Source organism: Podarcis erhardii, assembly GCF_964252035.2.
Source record: "Podarcis erhardii genome assembly, chromosome: 2".
Classification (NCBI taxonomy): domain Eukaryota; kingdom Metazoa; phylum Chordata; class Lepidosauria; order Squamata; family Lacertidae; genus Podarcis; species Podarcis erhardii.
The window spans coordinates 88,584,590-88,594,421 of record NC_138498.1 but is presented as its reverse complement, the minus strand read 5'-3'; positions in this window follow the sequence as shown (position 1 = coordinate 88,594,421).

Below are 9,832 nucleotides of genomic sequence, written 5' to 3'. Positions count from 1 at the left end.
AGTTTTTATTTTCCTTTGTTGCCGTCATGTCAGGCCTCAAGTTACAGCTCTCCTTTAACATCTGCGAAATTACAGCTCCTCCTTCCTTTTCTTCAGGGGCAACATATGTCTCCTTCTCCATGTTCTCAAAGCTCTGAAGTTTCTCTATTTGTCCAATTGAATAGGCTTCCTGTTTCAAATCCTTATCAGATTCAACCATGTTATTTACTGTTAAGTCCAGAGTTGTAACATTTGTAGCCAAAACATCGATTTGGCCTTGTAACTTTCCCAAGAGAACAAATGCTCTATCAGGTTCAGCCTGGATTTTCCCTCCTCCAGCCATTCTTGTAATGTCCCTAAACCCCCTCTAGGAGAATTTTGGTTCCTTAATATTCTTTCAGTCCAAGTCCAAAAGTCAAGTTAGTTTGTATCGGCCCTTCCTTATTTTCAACAGATTGTAACAGATATAACCAGCAGAAGCAACAAAAGCAAGGTTCTCTTTTTCAGTCTTGACAGCTGACTTGACAGCTGTCAAACTCTTCAGTACTTCATCAACAGGCTCTCTCGCGGGACGCTCCCGGGTCCGGGGGGGGGGGTGAAACTTCAGCTCCCAAAATTAGTTTTTTATCCTCCAGTAAAAAATTTTTTTAAAAAAAATATTTTTTATTAAGGATTTTCTTGTTTTACAGAAGTGTAGTGCCTCGTTTTTTTTTCCTTCTTCTTCTTCCATGTAACGTTTTTACAAATCCGTTTCATTTGTTGAGGCATTAGGGGGAGAAGAAAACAGAAAGAAAAAAGAAAGGGGGGGTGGGGAGAGGGAGGATGGATGGGGGTGGGGTCGGGTGGCGGTGTTTCTATTATGTTTAATGTATGTAGAGTTTGGTGTCAGCGTTGCTTGTGTTGTTCACTTGTGTTCCTTTGGTGGTGAGAGAGGTTGGGGTTGGCTTAGGGTGTGATTGTTTGCTTGTGATTGGCTGTGGTGATCTTTGTTTTCGTGTGTGAGTGAGGTGGGTGGGTGTTTTGGATCAGGTTAGCCATACTGATTTGTATGCTGTTGGTGGATTATTGTCGTTGTCCTGTTGGGCTGTGTATGTGATAAAGGGGAGCCATACCGGGGTGAAGGCGTCTTCTTCTGTTTGTCCCCGTGTCAGTTTCAGTTTATTAGTTAATTTTTCTAGTAGGGCTGTTTCCCATACTATTTGGTACCATTGGTCCATGCTTACTCCTGACAGGTCTCTCCAGTGTCTGGTTATGATGTTTCTGGTTGCTGAGAGCAGGTGGGTTATAAGTTCTTTGTGGTGTAAATGGGCATTGTTGTCTTGGAAGATGTTTAGTAGGGCCAATTCTGGGGTGATGTCTAGTACTTGCTTAGTTATTTTACATATTTCTTGTATGGCTGTTGTCCAGAATAGTTGAATTTTGGGACACTCCCACCACATGTGGAGGTATGTGCCTGAGGAGGTGCACCCTCTCCAGCATTTTGGTGAGGTTCCTGGGTGTATTAGCGCTAGTTTCCTTGGTGTTAGGTACCACCTGTAGGTGAGTTTCAGTGTGAGTTCTTTTCTTTTTGTTGATATGGATTTAAAGGGGGGTTTAGACCACATTCTGGTCCATTGAGTGGGGTTAATCTCATAGCCTATGTCATTCTCCCATTGTTTTTTGATTGTGTCTAGGGGATTTGCGGGATTTTGGAGTAGTATTTTGTATATTGCGGATACCGTCCCTTTACCGTTTCCCTTTGTTGTTAGGAGGAGGTTTTCGAAGGTTGTCAGGGGCCTAGTTGCTGCTGATTTTACTGTTGGGTTGTTTAAGAAGGCATGTAGTTGGTGTTGTGTTAACCAGGTCATTTGGGTGTCTTCTAGTTTGTCTTGTATTTCTTGTGTTGACAAGGGTTTGTTATTTTTATAAAAGTCTATTAGGCGATATAAGCCTTTGGTTCGCCAGGTTTTTGTCTGGAGGTTTTGTGCTGCATGGTAGAATAATGGGTGGTACGCCAGGGGGATTAGTGGGGATGGGGTTGGGGATAGTTTGCCTATTTGTGTTTTCCATGCTTTGAGCATGGTCTGTGTGTACCTGTTAAGTGTTGTGGGAATTTTCTTTAGTTTGTTTGGGAGGAGTGGGTATGTTGTGGTGCAGGTGTTTTCAATTGTGTCCCTCTCTAGGTGTACCCATTGTTTTGTCTCATCTTCTAGTATATATGGGATTATATGGCGTATTTGGTTGGCATTGTAATATGCTTCTATGTTGGGGATTCCCCATCCTCCTTCTGAGGTGGGGAGGTGCAGGTATTTGGGGCTTATTCTTGGTTTTTTATGTGAGAAGATGAAAGAGTGTAGTTTTCTCTGCCAACTGTGAAGTTGGGTTGAGGGGATCTAGATTGGGAGGGTTTGGAATAGGTAGGTTAGTTTTGGGAGTGTGATCATTTTGATCATGGCTATTTTGTCTGAGAGAGTGAAATTCGTGTTATTCCATCTCTTTAGGTCTTTGTTAATTTGTCGCCACAGGGGCTTGTAGTTGTGGAGGTACAGTTTATTGAGGTTTCTGGTTATTTGTACCCCTAGGTATCTGAACTTGGTGTGGCAAAGTTTTATTTTGGTGACCTTCGTGAGTTCTTTTTGGGTGTGAGGAGGGGTGTTGAAGCACATAGCTTCTGACTTTGTAAAATTTACCTGTAGATCCGACACCATTGCAAATGTGTTGAGTTCTCTGATTAGGGAGGTTGCTGTGCTTATGGGGTCTGGTGTTGTGACCATTAGGTCATCTGCAAAGAGCCCAAATTTATAGGTTCTGCCTTTTATTTCCACTCCCTTGATGTCTGTGGCTGCTCGGATGCGGATTGCTAAGGGTTCCAGAGCCAGGATAAATAAGAAGGGAGACAGTGGGCATCCTTGTTTTGTGCCTCTTTGGATAGCTATAGTATTAGAATCCATATTGTTAGTTCTGCATTTTGCTGAGGCTTGGGAGTATATTTGTTTGAGGATTTGTAGGAAGTTGGGGCCAAATTTCATGTTTGTTAGTACTGCTAATATGTATTTCCACTCCAAGCAATCAAAGGCTTTGAGGATGTCTAGGGACATAATTGTCAATGGGAGTTTGGTTGCCTTGCTGTGTTCGATCAGGTTCAGTAGTTTCCTGATGGGGTCTGTTATATTGCGGCCAGGGACAAAACCAGTCTGGTCTGGGGCTATTAACTTGTGTAGGAAGATTTTTAGGCGGTTGGCCAAGATTGATGTGAATATCTTGTAGTCTTGGTTTATTAATGAGATTGGGCGGTATGATTCTACTTTGAGGCTGTCTTTTAGTGGTTTTGGGATGGAGACTATTTTGGAGTGGGTCCAGGTTTTGGGGATGGGGGCCCCTTTTATGATGTCGTTGAATAGTCGGGTCATGTAGGGCATCAAGGGTTCTTTGAATTTCCTATAGAATTCTGCTGTGAAGCCATCTGGGCCTGGGGCTTTGTGTGGTTTCAGGTTTTTGAGGACCGCATCTATTTCCTCTGGGGTAATAGGGCTGTCCATGAATTCCTGTTCCTCATCAGTTAGGGTAGGCATGGTCAGTCCTGCTAGAAATGTTCTGATTTCCTTCTCTGGTGGGTTATGGGAGGTGTATAGGTTGGAGTAGAATTCTGCAAATTCTGAGGTTATTTCTTCGGGGGAGAATGTTATGTTGCCGTCTTTTTTGGTGATGCAGTGTATTCTTGTTTTGAGTGCTTTTTTCCTACATCTATTTGCTAGTAATCTGGAGTTTTTCCCTCCATATTCGTAGAAACGTTGTTTAGAGTATAGAATGTTGATCATTGTTTTGTTAATTTCTAGGGAGTCTAGTTCTCTCCTTTTTTGTTCTATAAGTTTGAGGAGTTTTTTAGATCCTGTTTGTTTGTAGCGTGATGAGAGGGCTGTGATGTCTTGTTCTATTTTGCTAATTTTTGAGGAGCTTTGTTTTTTAAGGAATGTTTTCTCTTTTATGCAAGCTCCTCTGGTGACCGCTTTCATTGCGTCCCATAGGAGGGGGGTTGTTATATTGTTTACATCGTTTTCCTTGAAGTAGTTTTGGAGGGTTTTTGTGAGACTCTCTCTAATTTGTTTGTTTGTAGTTAGGATGGGACTGAAGGACCATGATGGGGTGGTTTGTGTTCCTTCTCCTATTTTAACGATGACTTCTACTGGGGCGTGATCTGTGATTTTAATGTTACCTATGTTTGTTGATTCCACTGAGGGGATCAGACCCTGTGTGAGTAGAATGCTGTCCAGTCTGGACACTGTATCATGACGTCCTGATTGGAATGTATGGCTGATGTCTCCCGGGTTTTGCTCACCCCAAATGTCGTAGAGACCCCTGTTTTTTAGCATTTTTAGTAACTTGTAAGAGTTCCTAGTTGTTGGGGGTTTCCTTCGGAGGAAGGTTGCCCATGGGGTTGTGGGGTGGATATCTTTCAGGGATAAACCTTTCATATTTAGATTGAGGTCCCCTCCTAGGATTGCTTCCCCTTCAGAGAAGGAGAGGAATTTGTTTAGTGTCTTCTGGAAGAATTCTAATTGTTTCATGTTTGGGGCATATATGGAGCCGATTGTCAGTTTGATTTTGCCATCTAGTGTCCCTTTAGCGAAAATGAATCTGCCTTTTTTGTCCTTGAGGACTGTTGTGGCAGTGAAGTTCAGGTCTCTACTGAGTATTATGGCTACACCACGAGCTTTCCCTGAGCCTTGTGCGACCCACTGTTGACTGAAGCGGGGGTTGCTCAGGAGTTTGCTGCCTTTGGGTGGGTTGTGTATTTCTTGTAGGAAGGTGATGTGTGGTTTCATGGTGTTTATGTATGAGGTGATGCGTTTTCTTTTGATGGGGTTTCCCAGCCCCCTCACATTTAATGTAATTGCTTTTAGGTTAGCCATCTTGCTTATCTATTATGTGGGGCGATTCCCTGCCAACCCGTTCGGGTTGTCTTGTGTCTCTCTCTTCGTGTTGTTTAAAGAACCAATGGGGTTGCGCTGACCTAGGGTGTGGTGGGTGGGGGGCTAGTGGGAGTAGAGTGAGATTTGGGTTAAAGAGTAGGGGGTAAGTTGTAGGGAGTTTCCTATATGTAGTCATATAGGTGTTTGTTTGGGGTATTTTGGGCCATCTGGCATTTAGCCGGTTGGTCCTAGGTCTCAGCTGGTGTGGAAGGCCATGTTCAAGGACAGGCCATCCCCCCTGTTGTCTGCAATAGGGGGTGATCAGCGAGACAGTGTGAAGTGACTTTGTAACGTCGCTGTCAGGTATAAGGTTCGTAAGCAATGTTGCCAATGTTATAAGCAACATTGTTGGTGTGTTGGGGTGGGGATGTGGGTGCTGGTACGCTCTGGTGCCACCATATTGCTGGTTGGGTATCAGATTTTAGCCTGATTGTGGGTTGTGTTATTAAGGTTGGAGTTGTTTTTCCTTAGTATGGAGTATGAGGATGTTGAAGGTGTGGGTGATGGGGAATGTGGTTGAGGTCGTCTGGACTGGTGTTGGGGTGGGGGTTTCTGTGGGGGTGCGGGGCTGGGGGGGATGTTGATGGTGTTAACTAAATCTATGTTTTGGGGGGGAGAGAGGGGGAAAGGGGGGGAGAAATCACCAGTCCTTCGGTTTGTGGGTTTTTTTTCCTGATTGCTTCATTCAGCTGCGGTTGTTGTTGTTGTTGTTGTTGTTGTAGGGTTGTCCATCTGCGATGAATTGGTTTGGTTAATCTTGGTCTGGTTTCTTGTGTCGTATGGCCGGCGGGACGGTTCTGAGCGTTGTGCTTGCCTGTATTGGTTTGCGTTGTTCTGCCGCTTCTGTTGTTTCTTTTTGCTCTGTACCGTCGTCCAGTTGCTTGCTGTTGTTTCCTCGTGGTTGGGGCTGTCACTTGGTGGGTTTGTCGGTTGCCATTCCGGTGGGAGGTCGAGTTCAAGGTTCTTTAGTAGTTGCAGGGCCTCAGGTATGTTGGTAACCATGTGTTGTGTTGTATTGGTTGTTACAATGAGACGGAAGGGGAAGCCCCATCGGTATTTGATCCCTGCTTGTTGGAGACGCTGGGTGCATGGGCGCAGGCTTTTCCTCCGGTTTAGAGTATCCTGAGATAGGTCCTGTAGGGCCAGAATGGGGGTTTCTCCATATCGAAGGTTGGTTGAGTTTCTGAGGTTGTTCCATACCTCTTCCTTCTTTTTGTAGCGCGTGAAGCATACAATGATGTCTCTTGGGGGGGCGCTGGGTTTTGGCATAGGTTTTAGGGCTCTGTGAGCCCTCTCCAAGTCATCTGCCTCAAGTTTCAGGCCTGGGATTGTGTTTTTCAGCCAGCGTATAATTAGGTCTGTTGGGCTCTTCTCCTCTGCTTTTTCAGGAAAGTTGCGGAAGCGGATGTTACAGCGTCTATTGCGATCTTCAAGGTCGGCTTGCTTAATTTTCATCTCTCTGTGTTCTGCTTCCATTTGGTTTACCAGTTCGTCCAGTTTCTTGTTCACACGTGCGTTCTCCTCCCGGTATTGCTCTATTATTTTTTCTTGCATTTGGTTTTTGTTCTCTAGAGCTTCCACTTTGGAGGTTAGATTGTTGATTAGTACCTGCATGGGAGCCATTGTGGCCTTCAGTGTTTCTTCTAATCTTGCTTCCATTTCCCTCAGATCTCGTTTCGTTATTGGGTGGTCATCATCTTGAAGGGGAGTTACCATCTTAGCATTGTTTGCCATCTCCCTGGTTGGTGTCATCTCAGTCTCCCTGATAGTTTTGGTTTGAGGTTGGCTTGGCGTCCACTTGGGGTAGGGCGTGTGGTGGTTAGGAGTTGTGCCAGTGGTGATTCCTGGGTATTGTTGGGTTGTTGAGCTGATCAGGCTTTGTTGGCTGGTGGCTTTTACAGAGCGTTTGGATTAGGCGGTCATTTGTGTCACTTCTAGCCTGTGTTTTAAGAACTTCTCTTGGGTTTTCTGTAGTTGCCTCAGCGGTGCCGCCGAGGCTGGGGGGGAGGGCAGGTAAGCAGAGGTGGGTAGACTAACGGACAGACAGTTCATATAAAGGGAGGGGGGTTAGCAGGTAGAGATGCAAGAGATTAGAGGGGTGGGGCCAGGGGGAATATGTGTTTAGGAGGGGGTTGTATATACCCAAAAGGGGTACTGGGGTCCAGTTAAGGTGGAAATTGGGGTTGGGAGTGCGCTTAGAAACAGAGACAGACAGATAGGCTATATGTAAAGGGTGGAGGGAGAAAAGGGAAGAAGAAGAAGAAGAAAGAGAGAAGAAGGGGGGAGGCGGGGGGAGGGGAGATTGGAGTAAGAGAGAAGAGAGAGAGAGAGACAAAAAGAGAGTAGAAAGAGAGGAGAGATAGTACAGTAATATCAGAGGTATTAGATTGCAGCAGTAGTTTTAGCTATAGTATGAGGGGGCAAATTATGATAGGGTGATATGAATGTGTGTATGTGTTTCCTTTAGGGGAAGGGGGGATGGAGAGAGGGAGGAGGGAGAGAGAATGAGAGGAGGAGGGGGAAGGGTGGGGGAGGGAAGGAGAAGAAAAGAGAGGGGGAGAGGGGAGGAGGGAGGGAGGGTGATCTGCTGCAATGGTATGGGGGAAAGTCTTATTTTAAAAGAGGGGGTGGGGGGAAAGGGCTCCCCTCTCAAAAACAAACTGACGGACAGGCTAAAAAGGGGCGGTTGATTTTAAAAAATAAAAGGGATAGAATAAAAAATTGGGGACGGAAAATGAAAGGTGGGATAAGGGGAAAAATGAGGAGGGGTGAAGAGAGAGAGGGGAGAGCAAAAAGGGAGAGAAAAATAAAAGGGGGGAGTTGAGGGGGAGAGTATCAGTAACAATAGCAGTGATATAGAGGAAATTTTTGTTTTAAAAGAGAGTGGTGGTCGTAGCTGGGGGCGAAAGATTCCCCCCTCAAGAACAAGCCAACAAATAGACAAGAACGGGCTTTAAAAAGAGAGGGGGGGAAATGTGTGGTTTTTTAAAAAAAATAAAATAAAAATAAAATAGATAAAAATAAAATAGATAATAATATTTTCCCCTAATTATTGTTATTATTTTTTATTTGTAAAAAAGTAATTAAAAATGTACAGGTAAAAGATAAAAATGAGAATTAAAGGTAAAAAAAAAAGGGGAGGTTGTCTTTAGATAGATAGATAGAGCTTTTTATTTAAAAATGAAAATAAAAATGAGTAAAGTATAGGTAAAGGAGGATAGGTAAAAGAGAGTGGAAAGTCTGTGGCGAAGTGGCAGTCCCAGGAAATGGCCTGTGATGGTTCAGGGCTGTTTTCTGGGTACTGCCATTTTAATTCTTAAGAGGGGAGTTTGAGGTGAAAATAAAATGAGGTTTAAATTGAGGGGTGTGTGTGTGGAAAAGTGTGTCTTTAAATAGTGTGTAGAAAAGATAGAAATAAAAATAAAGATTCAAATAAAGGGTGGCTGCAGCAGCAGTGGCCCCTCTTTTAAAAAGAAAAATGATAAAAGTAGGTATATGGGGGGGAATAAAAAAGAATTTCTTTTTTAAAAAAGGGGGAGAGGGGTAGGAAGGGGTTAAAAAAGGATTTTGTTTGTTGGTTGTTGTTTTTTATAGAGAAAAGGAGAAAAGAAGGGGGTAGTTTCTTCCTTTCTGTGATCTCCTTTGTCATGCGTCTTTGCATGGAGGGGTAGGCTCCGGTCGGCTCAGCCACGTGTTTTTTCGCAGCGTCCTTTGCCTTCCCGTGTTCACCTACCTCCCCTCTTCCTTGTCGGCAAAGCTAGGGCTCCTCTTTCTTTCTTTCTTTCTTTCTTTCTTTCTTTCTTTCTTTCTTTCTTTTTTTCCCTTCTTCCTTCCTCCTTCTCTTTTTCTCCCTCTCTGCGTTAGCTCCACTGTCTTCCTGGATTTGGAGCTCCTCTCGGCTGTTGGGGGGGGGGTCGGGTGCCTTTCCGGCTCAATCAAGGTCGTGGGGGGGGTGTTTTGGCTCCCTTGAAAGACGCCCCGGGCACCCCCGATTCCTCTCCGTTGGGAGTGTTGGCAGCAGCAGACCTGGGAGCCCGGGAATCGGCCAGACAGAGCCTTTCACTCTGGCTGGCTTCAGGAGCTCTTTTCTGCTGCTGCAGCCGCCATGCTGCCTCCGGAAGTCCTTGTCAGTAAAAAATTTTATAATGTCAAACCGTGAAGTTAAAATCTTTTACAAAAAAGAAAGAAAAGATTCTCTCGACCTTCGTTAGCAGGTCCTTTGCTTTAAATTATTTACAAAGAGGGGGGGCGGACTTCCTTTTTACACCTTCCCCGCTCGTTTCTAATTGATCAAAATTTTTCTTTAAAGTTCCAATTTCCGTACTACTCACGGGTTGTTGCTTTAGAGTCCAATTGTTCCAAGGAAAAAGTCAGCGCTCTCTGACAATGGCTTGCGGCTTCACTCCGCAGAAGAAGCAGTCTACTCTCAGCACCGCGCCGCACCCCGTCCCCGTTCCAGAGCCTTTAAAAAGGCTCCTTCGCAGCTTGGGGGGGGCACAAATGGTGCCCGCCGAGTCACCACGCTCACAGGCATCCGCACCTGTGATTTTTAAGGGTCCCCGCGTCGCCGCAGCGGCAAGACCCGATCCTGCAGAGCCGATTCCCTCCGGAGCTCGGAGGGAATCCGCCATTAGTCGATGGCGCTAACCCGGAAGTCTCGATTATGAAAGAGTTGCACTGTGACTATTAATTCACGGGAGAATCAATTTTTCAGAAAAGTGACACATCAACTGAGCCAGTTTTGTGGCTGTCCATGGTAGCCAGACATGCTGAACAAATCAGTTTCCTGCTTGTCCCACGAGGTGCTTGAAGATGTTTTAATTGCAGGCATGCAATACTCCTCTCTCGTTGAATGGGCGTCCTTAAAACCAAATTCTGGTTTAAAAAGAAAACCACACACTAAC